This window comes from Haliotis rubra, unplaced genomic scaffold, assembly GCF_003918875.1.
Source record: "Haliotis rubra isolate DU_JTF1 unplaced genomic scaffold, ASM391887v1 Scf1097, whole genome shotgun sequence".
Classification (NCBI taxonomy): Eukaryota; Metazoa; Mollusca; class Gastropoda; order Lepetellida; family Haliotidae; genus Haliotis; species Haliotis rubra.
The window spans coordinates 155290-172160 of NW_025765000.1; positions in this window are offsets into that span (position 1 = coordinate 155290).

Genomic DNA, 16871 nt, shown 5'->3' on the forward strand with positions numbered 1-16871 from the left:
TCTGTGCCCGGGATATTGAGGTTAGTCAGCTGATCCGTGATGGAGGACAGGTCCATGTTTTCCAGGCTGGTAATGCCGTTCTGTATAGTAGCTGTTTACAAATACACACGTATGGATAAAGACAGGAGGGCTTAAGATGGATTAAAGGAACACATAAATAGACTACTTTCTGTCACCTCTTTAAAACGCGCATTTTATATCATTCAGGACATGACCAATGAACCATTTATATTTATTCAGTACATTTTCAACACAATTTATCTATTTCGGAAAGATCTAATCGCCCCATTATGAAATGATCATCTACTAAAACCTGATCAGTTTCAGTTTTGGGGTATTCTGTAAGGCAGTAAGTAGAAAAATGAATTTGAAATATATCCATAATATTATTGGAAATACGGTGGTTCAGGATATTGATGAAATTAGCTATAACTCTCAGGGACATTTTAAACATTTAAGAGTGTGATATCAAAATATGAATAAGCATTTTTAACAAAATTTAACTTCATATGTCATCTATTACCCAATACATATATATCACGTTATACAATGTGTCCACATCTGTCCATTGCCTACATCTGTACATTAAGATTCAGTCGATATGTATAATTCTCAAATACATTTAAGGAAATCGGTCCCCAGGATATGTTTTGTCAAGCCAGTTTGGAGGCAGTTTTGTACTGGTCATTTGAGTGAGTGAGTGAGTTAAAATTTAACGTCACATCGGCAATATTGCAGCCATATCGTGACGAGAACAGTTGATATCAATATTCAAATCAATAAATGTCTAACGTAAAAACCTGTCATCGAAGGACAGTAAAACCACTAGAATATCCCAGCTCTTAATTCAAAACTAGAACGCTATCATGAAAATAGATCACGAGAGACAAGAGTACAATATAAGAACGGGCTATAGATCACCAGAAAGCTGAAGGTTGATCACCATCCGGTCATTTGAAAACAGGCGGTGACAACGTTAAACAAAGAATAACAACGGTATCGTTAGTCTATCCTAAACAGCCATCAACATAAATGCATTGTAAAACGACGTACCAGAAATATCCCGCTTGTGCCTGTGATGAAAAGCTAAATGCTTGATGATTTTGATGTCATGAAGACACATCGATCGGTAGCATGGTTTGACAGAAAGAGAGACTACCAGTCCGCCTCTCTGTATTTCCACAGAACTCTGGAGACTGAATGAGACTGGTCCAAGTCGAACCCCAGTCCTGGAGACACTGTTACCTATTACAGAGGCACTATTACCATATGTTATACAACAATGTGGAAAGGACGTTATCAATCATTATGCCAAACTTTCATTCGTTTCTATAATTCCTATAGCATATTTTTTAGTTTTGGTTTTGTTATGTTGGGAAAATAATCTATATGCTAGTTAATATATGCAATGATCAGATAAGTGCATGAGTACAATCGATAAAGGCAACATCTTGAGAAAGAAAAACATATTAATCTAATCATAAGAAATCTTTGTTAGGCAGATGCTGACTAAATCAACTGCATCGATAAATCAATAAGTGTAAAAAGTGGCCACATCTGGTATTCGCGAAAACGTGGGCATATCCTGTCCCTCTGTCATCAATTACAAACACAAGAAAAGCCAGGTCAATTGTCATCATAATTTATAACATGTCTACCATTACTTGCGAATTTAAAATCCATAGCGTTACCTTTAGGAGCAATCTTTCCTTCACCATTCAGTTCAACATCAACCTTAGCCTCAAGAGGATGAACCCTGACTTTCAATGAGATCCCACCCTTAATACGGCTCAGCGGTATATCAATGTGACAAGAGAATCCAAGACAATCTTCATCAGCTGTACACATCTGGTCATGTCCAAACAGGAAGCCAGTCTTGAAATTTTCACACACTGAAACCAAAATGCGACAACATGAATCCAACTAAGTTACATTGATATTTAAACTTCATACTAAAGACTGACTACTATGAAATTTAGAAAAGGGTATATTTGCTCAAGAGTGAGGAGGCACTTCGGACAGCGGCTCAGTTGTACCAGTTGTTGTTTAACGTGTTTTCGAATAATACTTAGTAACATGATGTACTTATGTCATCTTGACTTGGGATGAAAGCGTTTAAGAGGTTGGATACCGTGGTTTGTACGCATACCGTATGCGACGGGATGTGACAGTAGGAGCCCGTATTATGTTATGCAGTTATTTCCCTTTATCTTACTTCTAATCATACTTCATGATATTTTGGCCACACAAACATTTATCCTGAGGTAAACCTGGGCAAGAGTTATCTCCCCTTAATTTGGGTATGCTGTTTTAATTGGAGATAATGTTGATACTCTCTGGTAACATATTTGTTTTTGATTTTTGAATATTAATCTAGTCTGAATTTACTAAATAAAAATTCATTTTATACAAAAATCTTGTTATTATTAATCATTTTTTCATTGATGAATCACTGTTTCTTTTTTTAATTCCTGTTTTTTAAGAAGTTAATTAATCGGTGAAATCCTACATACAGCCCTTGGAAATTTATTTTCCTGCTTTATTTCATTTCAATACTGAAATATCTTTATAAAAAAACACATATTGAATAACAAAAGTAAACAATTTACTTTTAAGAGAACCTTTATTGACATATTACTTTTTACAGACCGTGCCACAAGGGGGCGCCACTTGTCAAACAAATGCCGTGATGACTTGCTATGTTTATTATATAATTAGATTCGGGACACATTTTTCTACGAAATGATACCAAATTTAGCAATTTCTTGACATTTTGATATTTGTATCCAACCTCCTTAAGTCATTAAAGCCCTTAGCGTGTACAGCCTTGGTAGAAACTCATGAGCACGGATGTGGTACTGGCAAATCAAGGTGCATAATTACGACGTATCTTTGCCCTCCGAAGTACACCGCCTTGTTCTACCATTCAACGACAGATAACGCAAGTCATATTAATATATTAATGACATGAAAAGCGCATTCGTGAAGAGTCAAGTCGTAATAACTACGAAACTAGCAACATATATTATATTTGGAATTATACTTTCTTAGGAAAGTACATATTGTAGTACTTTTGTTGGGTTGTGTCCACATTTGACCGCATTCTAAATGACATTAATATTGTGTATTCACTAAGCCATGCTATTTCTTATAACATATGAATAATGCTTTCCTTAATCAAGGAGTTAAACGGTCTCTAACATACATATGCATGGTTGCTATATTAATTTCTATGGATTATGAAACTGTAGAGTTTTATTGACATCGTTGTGTTGTTCTTACTTTTAAACATGGAAGTCTTCAGGAGAGACGTGCTGGCTAATCTCCCTCCTTTGGGTAGAATTCCAAATCGTCCAAGATGTTTACCAAGACCACCAGTAGCAAATGTTTTCAGATTCCCGATTGGTACTTTCTTCAGTAATGACGTTGCGTTTCCAATCAAACGAGACAGTTTTGGAAAACGGCTCTTCAAGCGGTCATTTGCCATTAACATTCCAGAAAATGCTCCAAAAGCCTTCCCCTTGACATTGGCTTTTATTGTTGAGAGGAAATGATTCATATGGCCCCTGAAATATATTCATCATAGATTTATTGCGCACACTTGAAAACATGTAAAGGTTTGTAAGTTGAAAAATGCTTTTGAATATAATATGATAGAAAACAATTTATGTTTTCACAATTATGCAAAGTTCATCTCAATCGCACACAGAATAATTATGGTAATTACCCTAATCCTGTGAACAGTTGTGTTACGTCAGACAGAGATCCGAGCTTACTGCTTATGAAGCTCATGGCCTTCCCTAGTTCCGAATCTGGGGGAATGATTTTGTTGAGCAGTTTAACAGAATACCCTTTCAGCCAGTCTAGTGCTTCTCGCTTCAGCTTTCCGATGACCTCTGACAAGACATTTGGCATCGATATCAGATCTGCAACCTGTCCGATGTGTTTAAATGTGAAGTCTTTGCATTCTTGATGCCAGACAGGTTTTAGTTTCAAAGTATCGACAAAGGGTGAAGGGTCCATGTAGAAGCACAAGTCATCACCCGGGCCTTGGGATTTCTTCTTAACAGCAAGATGGATGTGAGGCCAGTCACACCCGTTGTTGCCTCCCGATGTTCCTATTACCTGTGCCTGTTCAAAATGTTTATCCTCATCGCCAACTGAGGGATTAATGTTGGCTATGATAATCTCATACTGTTTGAAGTCTGAATCAGTTGGTTTGATGGTGACCTCTAACGCACCAGTCTTGCGAACTATACCAGCTACCGGGTTTATGACCTGATGAAGGAATAGTGCATATAATAATAGCTTTCCATATATTCACACAAATGTTTAAATAGAGACTTATCTTTACACAATTGGTTGATACTATTTGACCCCTACGACTGTTTGAATAACTGGAAGTATAATATTTGTGTTGGTTTCGAGCATGGAAATTCACACGATCAGAAATGGAATGGCTTTAAAGTTCCATATTCTGTGCTCTCAGGAAAACAGTACAAGGGCACTAGATGCAGCTTGGTTGCCTTTCACCGACTTGTTTTTTTCACTCATTAGTCAGAACGGATCCATCAGCTACTCTACGAGCGACAAAACAATACATTTACAAAATACTTTTACCATACTGTCAAAATTACATATATATATTTGTATATTCGTTAATGATGACGTATGTATGCCATCTGCCAATGTCCATAAACTGGGAAGAGTGTGTTGGTCAACAAAACAGTAAAGACGACGTATTTGCATGTATTTCACACAGACATTCAATAGGTTGTAACAGTGTTCAGTTAAACCCTCTTCAAATACTAGACACACACTTATTTCAAAACTGAAGAACAGAAATGTGTTGTAAAAATAATTAAACCTTGTAACAAAAGTGTCTTAAACTCCATACCTTCCATCCTTTATTCAACACGAGGTCGATTCCTGCAGTTCCATATTTGCTCCTAGTGTCAGAGGGATATGTCCCTTTACCGCAAATAGAATCTGAAGGACGTCTTTGACCAGGAAATGAGGGATGAAACTTCGATCCAAATAGTGACTGTATGGTGGACTTTATGTTTTCTATACTGAGGATTGTAAGTAGAAAGTTATATGTACTGCCTATGTACTTCGCTTTTCTGGTACACATTCAAAGCAATGCTATAAGAATTACGTCAATATAGAGAGACTACTACAGATCACAAACCTTCTTCAGGTGATGTTCAGGCTGGTTGAAGTGTATTGGCCATAAGAATCGAAACTGGGCAGCTGATATGCAATATAATATGTTTTCACACAAATTTAATCATATGTCAATAAGAATGAAGTTTTGGTTTTCATTAATATCCAGCCAACGTGCTACTTTGTGAAATCTAGAGATAAGACATCTTGGCAAAAGAAGGCATCTCCTAATGTGATCACCTTCTTGTTCGTGAGTTTATGGAAAGGAATCTCGCTCTTCAAGTTGCTCATAAAGTTGGCCAAATGAAAACGAGGACATTTGGCAGAGAACAATAACTCAGGTTTTAGGTATCTCGATGATGAAATATCATTTAAAAAAATTATATAGGTTTGTGTAAACCAGTGAGGTGCTACTTACGCCTCTTGAAACAATTGGAAGTTCTTTTGTATTCTTTCAGTGGTGAGTTTTTGATGGCCAAGTCCTTCTTGGAATGCTTGCGGTTCTTTGTCCCTCAGGGATTCAAGATGTGAAATGACTTGATTGGTCTGTGTCTCAATTTTCCTGTATATTTCATCTGATGAATCACCCTGTATATATGACTTCAACTTAGAGTCATATTACTGCTGATGTTATTCGCAGAATTCTTTAATCAAATTATACCAACATTCGATAGTAAATAGGGGCCTGTTACTGCTGCCCGTTATTTGAACCATCATACTGTCTGTTGCAATTGTAAACCTACAACTGTGTTTTGATATAGTCTGTTCATTGATAATTATTGACCATCTATGTCATTTATTAAATTTTATTTAAACTTTTAACTCTGTACTAGCCGATTTCTGGGTTAGTTTCTGCGTTTCAGTTTCCAAACATCCTCATACGAATATATACATTTGTCAGTTGACCGTTTTACCACTGTTGAATGAATCAGTTAAAGATACAGTGAGTTTGTACGTACCACTTTGTCGAGGAGATCATTAACCTGATCAAACGGTGACGGTGTTCTCTTCTTTCTCCTGTGTCTTTTGAACCCAGTCGACAAAATGCTTTTTACTGAAGATATGACGTGTGTAATCTCGCTTCCTGTTGACATCCAGGATGAACTTTGCCCTTCAACAATGTATCATCATCCTGATTTATGCTCTTGAAAAAGTAGGTGAGCCTATACTTTCAATGTAGATAGGAATTATAATCTTTTCAAAGACAGACATCGTATGAACGCATCATCAATTTTCATTATCATAACCCTAAAACACAGCGCAAGGGATGCACGTGCACTACATGGAGTGACATTGTTAATTTTGACAGTTTTCAGGAAGGTCGATAAATCACTGTAGTTCATTAATTTTGGAATCATCTTGCATCACACATGTTTGAAAATGAAAATCGTACACATACAAATTCCACGACATATACCAATCCTTTTTTAAGAGCGATTACTGTGCAAACAATTAAGGTCATAAGGAAGTGCAAATATGAATGCACTCTAAACATTCATTATGTGCATATCAACATTGATTGACTCCGATATATCTCCCATTTTTTTCAATCGTAAATTAAAAATAAAGTTTCCCTACTTTTTTAAGAGTATTTTATCATGGTGATTCTCTGCTTGTCCTTTTCTTTTTGGGAACTTTATTCCATACATTTTTTGTGACGATTTTCACTGACAAAAACACATACGATGAATAATTTATTAACTGTAAATATAAACATAGGTTGATTATTCGAAATTTCCTAGTCTAGAACCACCATGACTATTAATTTATGATTACACATTTTAAAGAATGAAGTTACCTTTCAGCAAAGAAGTTGCTTTCCTGATGACAGAATTTGCTGAGAATATTCGACCCATTCCAAGCTGGAATCTGAAATGTATATTTGTCAATTAGTAATGTCTTTAAACGTAGGTCACGGATTCGAGGAAAAACAAACGAAACTTCAGAAATAAATTTGCCAGAATATATATTCTTTAAAAAAACATTGGACATGTCAAACAAGACGCTTTGTAGATGTTCACTTTTGTTGACACTTGGTGTCTGAATTGATATCCCATTAACACATTCAGATTTCATTATGATAAATAATGTCCTTGAAATTATTCATATTTACCCAAGTTTGGCCTTTTCTAAGTGTGAGAACGCTTGCTTTGGAAATTTGGCTATTTTGCCCATCAGGCTGCTTGCTGTGTTGACACTGTCCATTATTTCCTTTTCTCCCACCGGCAAGGCCACGATACTTCCATCAGATATTTTCTGTAATTTCGAAACTAATACATGAGAAGTATTTGGGCTACATTTCAAAACACGAGCATATTCTTCCTAGTCTTCACTCTAAGGCCCCAAATCTTCCACATCGGAAACATGTAGCATGAACCATTTTGAGGTTTATCAGGTGCCTGTTGACCTAAAAAATTGACGTTTTGTTTGTTTCGCACTATATTTGCACAATAATCGATCTATATGACTGCTGTCTGTGAAACAAAGTATGAAATTATTCTATTTCTGTTAGCCTAACAAATGCAGGTAACAAACAAGTTGTATTAATATATTACTGCGACATAGAGATACCTGGTTACCTTGTAGAAATTGAGGGCATCAGTGTTTATTCCTTCTACCAATGCTTGCGCATGGTCCACGGCTTGCTGAAGACGAGTCACCCAGGGCATACTCTGAAACTGCTGAGTCAGCGTATTTAGTTCCAAAACCGAGGAGAGGGCCGCATCGGTTTTCACTGGGAGATCTTTTACTGCTTTTGCAAGAGGCTCAAAGTTGCTCTTCGTTGTTTTGCCATCTGGTTCCAAAAACTGAGAGGTCATCCTAGTGGTTTCATCAGTCATGGGCTTCATGATCTCTTTGGCCATGTCATCGAAGGCTCCTGCAATGTTCTGGACTAACCCAACGCTGATATCCTGAAGTGGAAAATAGTTATATGAGTTATTATCATATGCTTGTTACATTGCGAGGTCTAAGTACAACATGAAAGAGAAGAAGAGACTTGGTACTTACCTTAAATTTGTTTGCATTGTACTCCAGTCTGCCCTTGTAACATAGTTCAATGAGGAGGATGTCGATGTGAATGCCAACGATACTAATGTGTGCCTCAGCCCATAATTTGTCATGGATATCGATGTCCACGAATCCGCTTAGAGGTCCTAAAAGTAGATTACAAACTATAGTGAAAAACAAAACACATTACACAATGTTTATTTGAATTGTAAATATAGTTTTTTAAGCATTGATTTCAGTGACAGAGAAGTTGTTTCAAACAGGGCAACATGGTTATTGGTCGAGCTACTAGACAAGAAAAACGTAATACATAGCGCAAGTGAATTACCTGGGTTTACCCCAGAATGCCAAAAGTGGAATTCCTTTGGTGATTAAACGTCATTTACGAGAGAGGGTGTAGATAACGCCAGTCAACTTATTTCACAAGCCTTTCACAAGTGCTGTTTGATAACTGGAACCAGGATTTAACTTATTATCAGCTGTTTGCTGTTTACAGAACTTACGGAAAACTGCTGACATTTCGTTTTCAAAGAGGACTCCAAAACTGGCCCCAATGGCACTGCTCCCTATCTCTTTTTTCCAGTCCACGTGAGGCAAAGCTAATCCAAACTGGAAGAGAACAGCATCTAACACGCTTCTCCTCATTCTGGCAATTACTGGCCATGCGTAAGAGTGGCTGAAACAAAAAGCAAAATGCGCATTTCCGGAATTACCCTCAGGTCGTCAATATGAACGTGTTCAATATAATTGTGGCAAAGAAAATGATTCACAGAAACTGCTTTGAAGTAATTGTTGTATCTGTCTTTTCGATTGAATGAAAATGTGGTTGTCGAAATGCTTTGCACATGCAATCACGTTATTAGTCTATAACAATATATTTCGTTGTACGTTCTTTGCAGTAACCAGTACCTCAGAATGATGTTCTGTTGTTCACGTGTTAAGTTGTTTGCCCTTGGGTGCTTGAGGTACAGGTATCTGGCTGCTCGCCTAACAGTCTGCTTGGCGTCTCGAAGAGCACTCTCAAGCAATGCTCCCGCACTCTGTTAAAATGTTATCAAAATTCACAAGTCGTGTCGTGTTGAGTATAAATGATTGCAACTGAGCAACTGTAGAGCATACTGTAACTGACTGACAAGGATCAATGAAAAATCAGCAATAATTTAATTTTGAGTTCTATACTTCTTAAGGCTTTGAGGTTATCTGGTTGATCCTAACATAAATAATAGTTATTTTAATTTGTTTGATAAGTTCAGTAATGAGAAAATGACAAGTTATATACATACCAATGTATGTAACCTACGGTTTATAACTTCTTTGAGTGGCATTTTAGAAGTTGGGACGTACAATATTGAACAAACTTTTGGATAACAATTTCTTTTAATTCTTGAGTGCGACCTTTCGATACAGATTCTCCTGCTTGACAACGGTACAAGAATCTGTATCGAAACATTTAATATTATACGGTTTATATGCTCATAATTAATGACTAAAAATTACTTTTCAGAGTATTATGGAAATTGTTATATTTGTAAAACCTGCTCTCTGTCTTTACAAAACATGAAAATTAAGATATATTTCTTTGTTGTCTTTGTACCTGGTTACACCGATAGTGCCTTAGTGCCTCAACTGCCGCACGTCTCCAGTCGTGGTGACCGTGTCCAGGTGAAGTAAGGGAGATAATTCTGTTGAGTGATTGTGGATGACCAGCATTTCCAAGGCTGTGAAGCAGTATCTTCTTGGAGATAATGTAGTGACTATCCTTTTCAATACGGACTGACCTTTTGTGTCTGTAGTGAGGATCTATGAACAGAGAGCATACACTTTTAAATATTGCTGTGTATCATAGGTCCAAGTTTATCTGAGTTGGTTTAAACGGTATTCCTGTTATAATACGGTCTGGTAGTCTTTGGATCGAAAGGCGGAAATAATGCAACACCTAGACACATGCCGTCATGGCATAAGTTACCCTGACATGTGTGTACATTATGGTTTAAAACTGCAGTGAAAGATTTTTCTCCTTTAAACTCTTTGACATGTTATGGCTGATCGAACAATACACATTATTATCAAGATGTCCTGTGTCTTAGCATCAAAACACAAAAATAACAGACGCATCTAATATATCTTAAACTATCAGTATTTTGTAAAATATTGATTACAGTGTATAATTCAGAGTACAACAATGAGAGTTATCTTTACGCATTTCGTGTTTAGTGATCCATGACTCGATCTTCTCAACCAGTCTGACAGCATCTGAAGAATTCGAGTAGAGATGAAGGTTCCTAGCAAGAGATCCCACAGCCAAACACGCCCGAGTTTGTACCACTGTCAGATTTATTGAACCTGTCAAACATACATAAGAAACATTGTTAATAAAAAGATTGATACATACCCCAAGAAAGAAAGAACTTACAGTGTAATATATGAACGAATTGCTTTTTTCTTATAATGAGTAATATACAGCTGCTTACTGTCAATGTTTCAATGACATACCATGATGCTGATCTCCAACACCAAAGCAGTAACCCTCTACAGCTCGGACGACTTGCTAAAATGTGAAAATATATCATTTATTGGCTAGAAATAGTAATTACACACATCTATAAGCCATACACAGATTACATGGTCTATGATAAATTCAGTTGTTACAGACAAAAATGTTTGAAGAACATTAGTATCATTGCAGGATCAACACTACTTTTTTAGGTCAAGTTTCTTCTATATTCCATATATTCTATATAACCATTCACGGTTATATGCACATGTACCAACCATGATCGGCTTCGCTATTGCAATGCAGTGTATAAACACATGTCGTAGTTCCTCTTCGTTGGGGTCTGTCCTGTTGAGAACATGTTTGACGATAAGTTCTTGAGATATTTCATCAGCAATTCTGGCGACGATATCTATGAAGACGAGTCTTTCCACCGAACAGTTGGACTCCGCTGCTCCACAAGACACGTTAAGAACCGAGTTGACGAACTCCTTGTAGTCCTCTGGGTGAAGTGCCTGTAGAATCTCCCGGAGTTCCTGTACACACTGGGTTCGGTTAGCGTCACCTATACAACAGGTCAATATAGTGGAATATTATTGTACGTGTAAATACAAGAAAAATAGTCACGGCGGTACGCCCATAAAAAAACAATGTTTTTAATGTTTAGCAAGCGCCTCCTGTTTCATAAATTTGCAATTATTGCATGAAATATTTTCGTTCAATAGAATTTACCACTGTCACATTCTTTTCATTGGGAGAGTAGGATCCTCTTTACTGACGAGTTTTACCTTTCTCGGGATACATATGCACACACTGCAGGTAGTGAGATATGTTTTGTTGCACGTCTTGGATTCGTTTATGCACCTTTCTCTGCAGTGACAAAAATCATCACATTGCTGTCAGTAGAGAAAGCAAAGATTTCACAGCAGTGAGGGACATTCACCTCATCAGCGAAGCAAACGATACTTGGGATCATATCCAAAGGCATATCATTTGAGACTGAAACACTTTTAACCTCAAATAGCACAATCACCACAAGACTAATATAAGTTACCAGGGACCTGTTCTGTCCCAGAATACCAAGGATACTTTCAAGTGCACCCATCATCCAACACAAATTTCAAACCTGTGCACTTTCCACATACCATTTTGATTTCAAGTGTGTCCTGTGCCAGACCCTGCACATCTTTATCCATCAGTGGACTGTTGACACGGCTGGAATGAAATACACCATAAGACATATACCCTGTTTCCTAAGAGTAAACATCATCATTTATTATCGTCCACAAAACAGAAGGTTGTATATATGAGACGATACTTATTAATAAACTTTCAAGTCGTCCTTTAGTTTCAGACACATTTTGTGACAACATTTCCATAACAAACCTCTTTCCGTCCAGTTGTATGTTGGTTGTCGAAGCAGTCCATATATCAGGGAAATCTGTTGAATTGAAAAATTGTAAATGTAAATTATTAGCGTACACATGTCTATCATAATTACTCACCTTTCATGAAGATAAATATTACATATGTTTTCATGATCATTCTCATAATGTAATATATGTATAATGCATAATGAAATGAATTATGTCAGCTTTATCACCTACCTCCGGAGGTTGATATCTCGTGGACCTTCTCGCCCGGTTGTAAAGCTCTTGAAAACAAGATAAACCCATCAGCTGCTCCAGTATTCTTTATAAATGATTCTGTGGATTTTCTGTTAACTCACTCACTCACTCACTCACTTTATATTCTGTACTGAGAAAAATGACACGCTTCTTTTTATGCACATAAGTTTAAAAAAATATATATCATATCTTATTTTTACCAAAGACGTAAGAAAATATTTTAAGACACATGCCATTGAAGAACATCAAGATCACTTGATTAGAGAGATAGTAGCCGTGTTTTTCTGACCTTGCTTTTTCCTTTTTTGACGTGTTTTTCCTTCAGGAGGATCTTGTCATAGGCATGACCTCTGTGTAACGTCCCGTCGTCATGATAGTGTAGAGTCTGTGCAAATGAACATGTGTTATATTTATAAGGCATATAGAATAATAGTGCCTTAAATGTTAATGTTTTTGTTTGATGTTTGGTTCATTCCACCACACGATGAAACAATGCCCAAATCTATGACCATATGTCCGAATAATCTAAATATTTTAGATATTTAAATACTTACCTTACGCCGTGGTAATGTGCATGTTACCTTGCTCATTCAATACAAAGATTGGGAACGTGATCGATAAGTATCCTTGTTGAATTCTACCATGAAACGGAAGCACGCCCCCAATCCCGTCATGTGACAGTGAGAACATGTAGTTTTATCCTAAATCCTGAGGTCCGGGCAGGTAGGAAGCGATCCAACGTAATGTGCGTGTTGATCGGACAGTAGTGAGTGAGTGGGTGATGTGAGGGACAAATTATCATTACCGAGAGAGATGGTAAGGCTGCGTTAGTTGCTGAGCTACCACTAGCGGGCCAAAGTACTGAAGTCCCTGAACACCTTCGACAGCCATCCCTGGCTGGTGAAGACTGTATTAGATCTCCAGAAACAACACTCGATAATGGTTGGGACTCCATAATGGCATGGTAGACGCCAAGGCCCGAATCTCACGTGGGTTGATGGCGATGGGGGTGATGTGAACCAGCTGAGTCGTAGGCTGCGAGGATGGTCCAGTGAAGCCACAAAGCGATGGTGTTTTTGTCTACCTCACCCTTGGCCACAGAGGAGAATGGGATGAAAAAACGTCTCCTTGAGCGTCTCTTGGCTAATGATTTATTTGTGTCCTCTTTGAGGGCTGTGACAGGACACAGGACGAGTTCCTCTGCATCAGCCCTTCCCACTGTGGAGGACAAAGAAGGAACAACGAACATTCGGTCCGGTTGTCGACCAACTTGTTCTTGGCAAAGTCCAAGAGGAAACCCAAATGGATGGAACCATGATGTGTCTGTTAGAAGCGAATTCTCGTTACTTCTATGGGATGAATCTCACTGACTCTGGCTACCGTAGCGAGAGCCAGGAGGAAGGCTGTTTTCCTGTACAAGTCCTCAAAAAGCTGCTCTCGTAAAGAGATGCACGAAGGTGTTGCAGAACCATGTTGAGATTCTAAGCTGGAGGTTGGAATTTGAACTTCAGGTCCTCCAACTCAAAAGCTTTAACTATGACCAGAAGTTCAGGGATCTTGGAGACGTTCCTTTTAGACTTGGCGGCCAACACAGATTTGAGGACTGCAAAGTAGGTGGAGATCGTACCACCCTTCAGATGACGAGTATTGCACAGGTAAAGGAGGAATTCCGCAATAAAATGAAGAGAATCTTTGACTGGGTTCTTAGAACACTCTGCACAGAACTTCTCAAAACGAGGACCATTTGTCATCATACAGGTTTTGGGTGGAAACTCTTCGGTTTAGAAGACTCTGCCTCAGACATTTCACTCTATCATCCATCGCTGAATGTAATATTGGAGGGGCAGTGGTCGTCTAACTGGATGAATGGTGAGAGGAAACGTTGAATCAGTCTCCCTCTGAGAGTAAGATCTTGGAGGGACTGCCATTCCCTTAGTGTGAGCGGTTGTGACAGTCCCCGTAGAGTGAGGCCTAGGAACTTCTGTATGGTGGAACCCTGAGGAGGTCTTGGCCCATCAGGAACAAATCCCTGGTGAATGTCAGTTGTTGAGACCGTTCTTGATGGGACATTTTGCGGTTGATAATCCCACCGAGTTGGTGGAGAAGCTTGAGCACAAAATCCCTTGGTCTGCGTAGCAGCTGACACTACATCAGACAATCGTCGATGTATGGGTCAAACTCGATCCCCAAAGATTAAGGTAACAACTGATCGGTGCTGTGATCCGAGTGAAAAGCCACGGGGTCGTGGAAATGCCAAATGTCAGGACTTTCTATTGGTAATGTTGGTCGTCGAAAGTGAACCTGAGGAACTTCCGGTGAGGTTCGTCGATGGGTAAGTGACCAGCCAATCCTGTGGGGACAGCTTGTAACACAGCTGGTCCAGTGACAGCATGTGGAAATGTGGCATCACCCAAAGATACAGCTTGTTGAAAACCGCCAAGTTCTGTATCATCCGCATCTTGTCTGAGTTCTTCTTGGGGACAAAGTAGATGGAGAGTAGAACCCTGGGGAGTCTCTGGGCTCTAACATTTTCTCTATAGCACTCTTGTCTAGCAACGTCTGTATGTTGGCGGACAGTCGCTGGTGTATAGCGCGGGAATACTCGTGTGACCAGGGCAGGTTGGTCAGAGGCAGCGACTTGGCTATTTGCAACTGGTAGCCCGTCTTGAGGATATTGGTTACAAAAGGGTCTTCTAGGAATGTCCAGATGGACCAGAAGACCCTGTGTCTCCCGCCTACGGATATATCGTGGATATGGACGACTGGGGGCGGGAATGTCCTGCATATTAGCGTCATTTGTATTTAGGCTTCCAAACGGGACGACGTTAAAAGTCATTGAAACATTATCTGTCGCGGGCTCTCGGGGCTCCACGAACCACATCCCTCCTTGACTGGTAGAGGTTGAAAGATCTGGAAGTCGTTGATGACAGGTTTGCTAAGTGATACAAAGACCTGAGCACTATCTCCGTTTGTGTTATGCTCCGATCTTGTCCACAAACAAAGTCCACAAACAAAGTCTCTTCATCAATTCCTCCTGCCAGTAAGGAGTAAGCAGCCCAGTCCTCCGAATCACATTGGTGGTGGCTAGCACTGAACGGATGTGACCTACCACGTCGGAATTGGCCCTTGCCAGAGGAACATAGTGGCTAGGTGATCCAAGAGTGAAGTATTGTCCACAGTTAGATCCTATGACATTGCCTCCGTGGCCGAGGCGAGAACTGAGAGGCTGAGGCTTCAAAGTCCTGTGTAGTTCAGTGTCTATAGTAACACCTTCACATTCAGAATTGTATATTGGTGCTGTATGCCTATTGCAGTGTTGAGGCGAGCGTCTGGGAGTGCAGCACCGAGCGTCATGCAATGGTAGACAACGGAAAGAAAAGGGCACCAGAAATGGTCAAACACAAAGTCCAGACTAACCAAGGGAGTACCGAAAGTGAATAATGACACGAGGCGAGAAAAAAACAACCAACCAAAGCTGTACAGCAAGAGAAAACAGCAAACTGTTTGTAGAATTGTTAGATCATGGTAGGATGATACAATAGGAAAACCATACCATAGCAAAAACCAAAGATACAGTAAAATAACCAAAATTAGTTAGTTTCCCACGATTCAGGTCCAAAGTGTAGGTGATAAAGTGATGTGTTCTCGTTGTCATATGATGGTATTGGGGGCGTGCTTCCTCTTGCCGAACGACATCGAGTCATTGGTTTCATGATAGGATACTTTTAGGATCAATTACGTTTCATATCTTTGTATCGGATGACAAGGTAATATGCACATCACCATGAGGTAAGGCTAGTTAAACATTTGTTTTTTGACTAAGGCAAAGGGCCAATCTCGTGACTATATTTTTCTTCACATACCAGTTTCCAGGTCGTTTCGTATGTCACAAAATACAGATTCAGTCTGAAGTGAATTGACGATATATTGTTTAACCAAACCGCCACCACCCAACAAACATCACCAACAAAAGGGTGCAATGGGTGCCGGGGATATTGGAACGTATTCTTCCGTCCTTCATTCTTCTCAAAGGGGTCACAATTCCAAACAAATTTCTAAAAGCTATTTAAGTTGGAGACACTGATGTAACTGGTCATGCTCTAAAATGAGTTTGAAAGAATGTGTCTCAAATTGATGTTTTACAGAGTTAGAAAAATAGTTTGGTGATCTATACCTTCAGTTGTTGGCGATCTATAGCCAGTTTTATATTGTATTGTCCAAATAGTGCTATTAGTTTTAATTTTCCACACTAGTTTTAGTTGTAATTTTGATATTCGAGTTGTTTTACTGTCCTTCGTCGACAGGTTTTATAATATACATCTATTCCATTTCAATGTCACATATGTTCTCGTCACGATATGGCTGAAATATTGCCGATGTGACGATAAATTTTAACTCACTCACTCACTCACTCGTCACGATATGGCTGAAATATTGCCGATGTGACGTTAAATAATAACTCACTCACTCACTTTTACAGAGTTATGCCCCTTGCTTTATAATTTTTAGCACACTGCAAACGCGTTTGATAAAATGGTGTCTTAAATTAGTTTATACAGACTTAAATGGCCCTT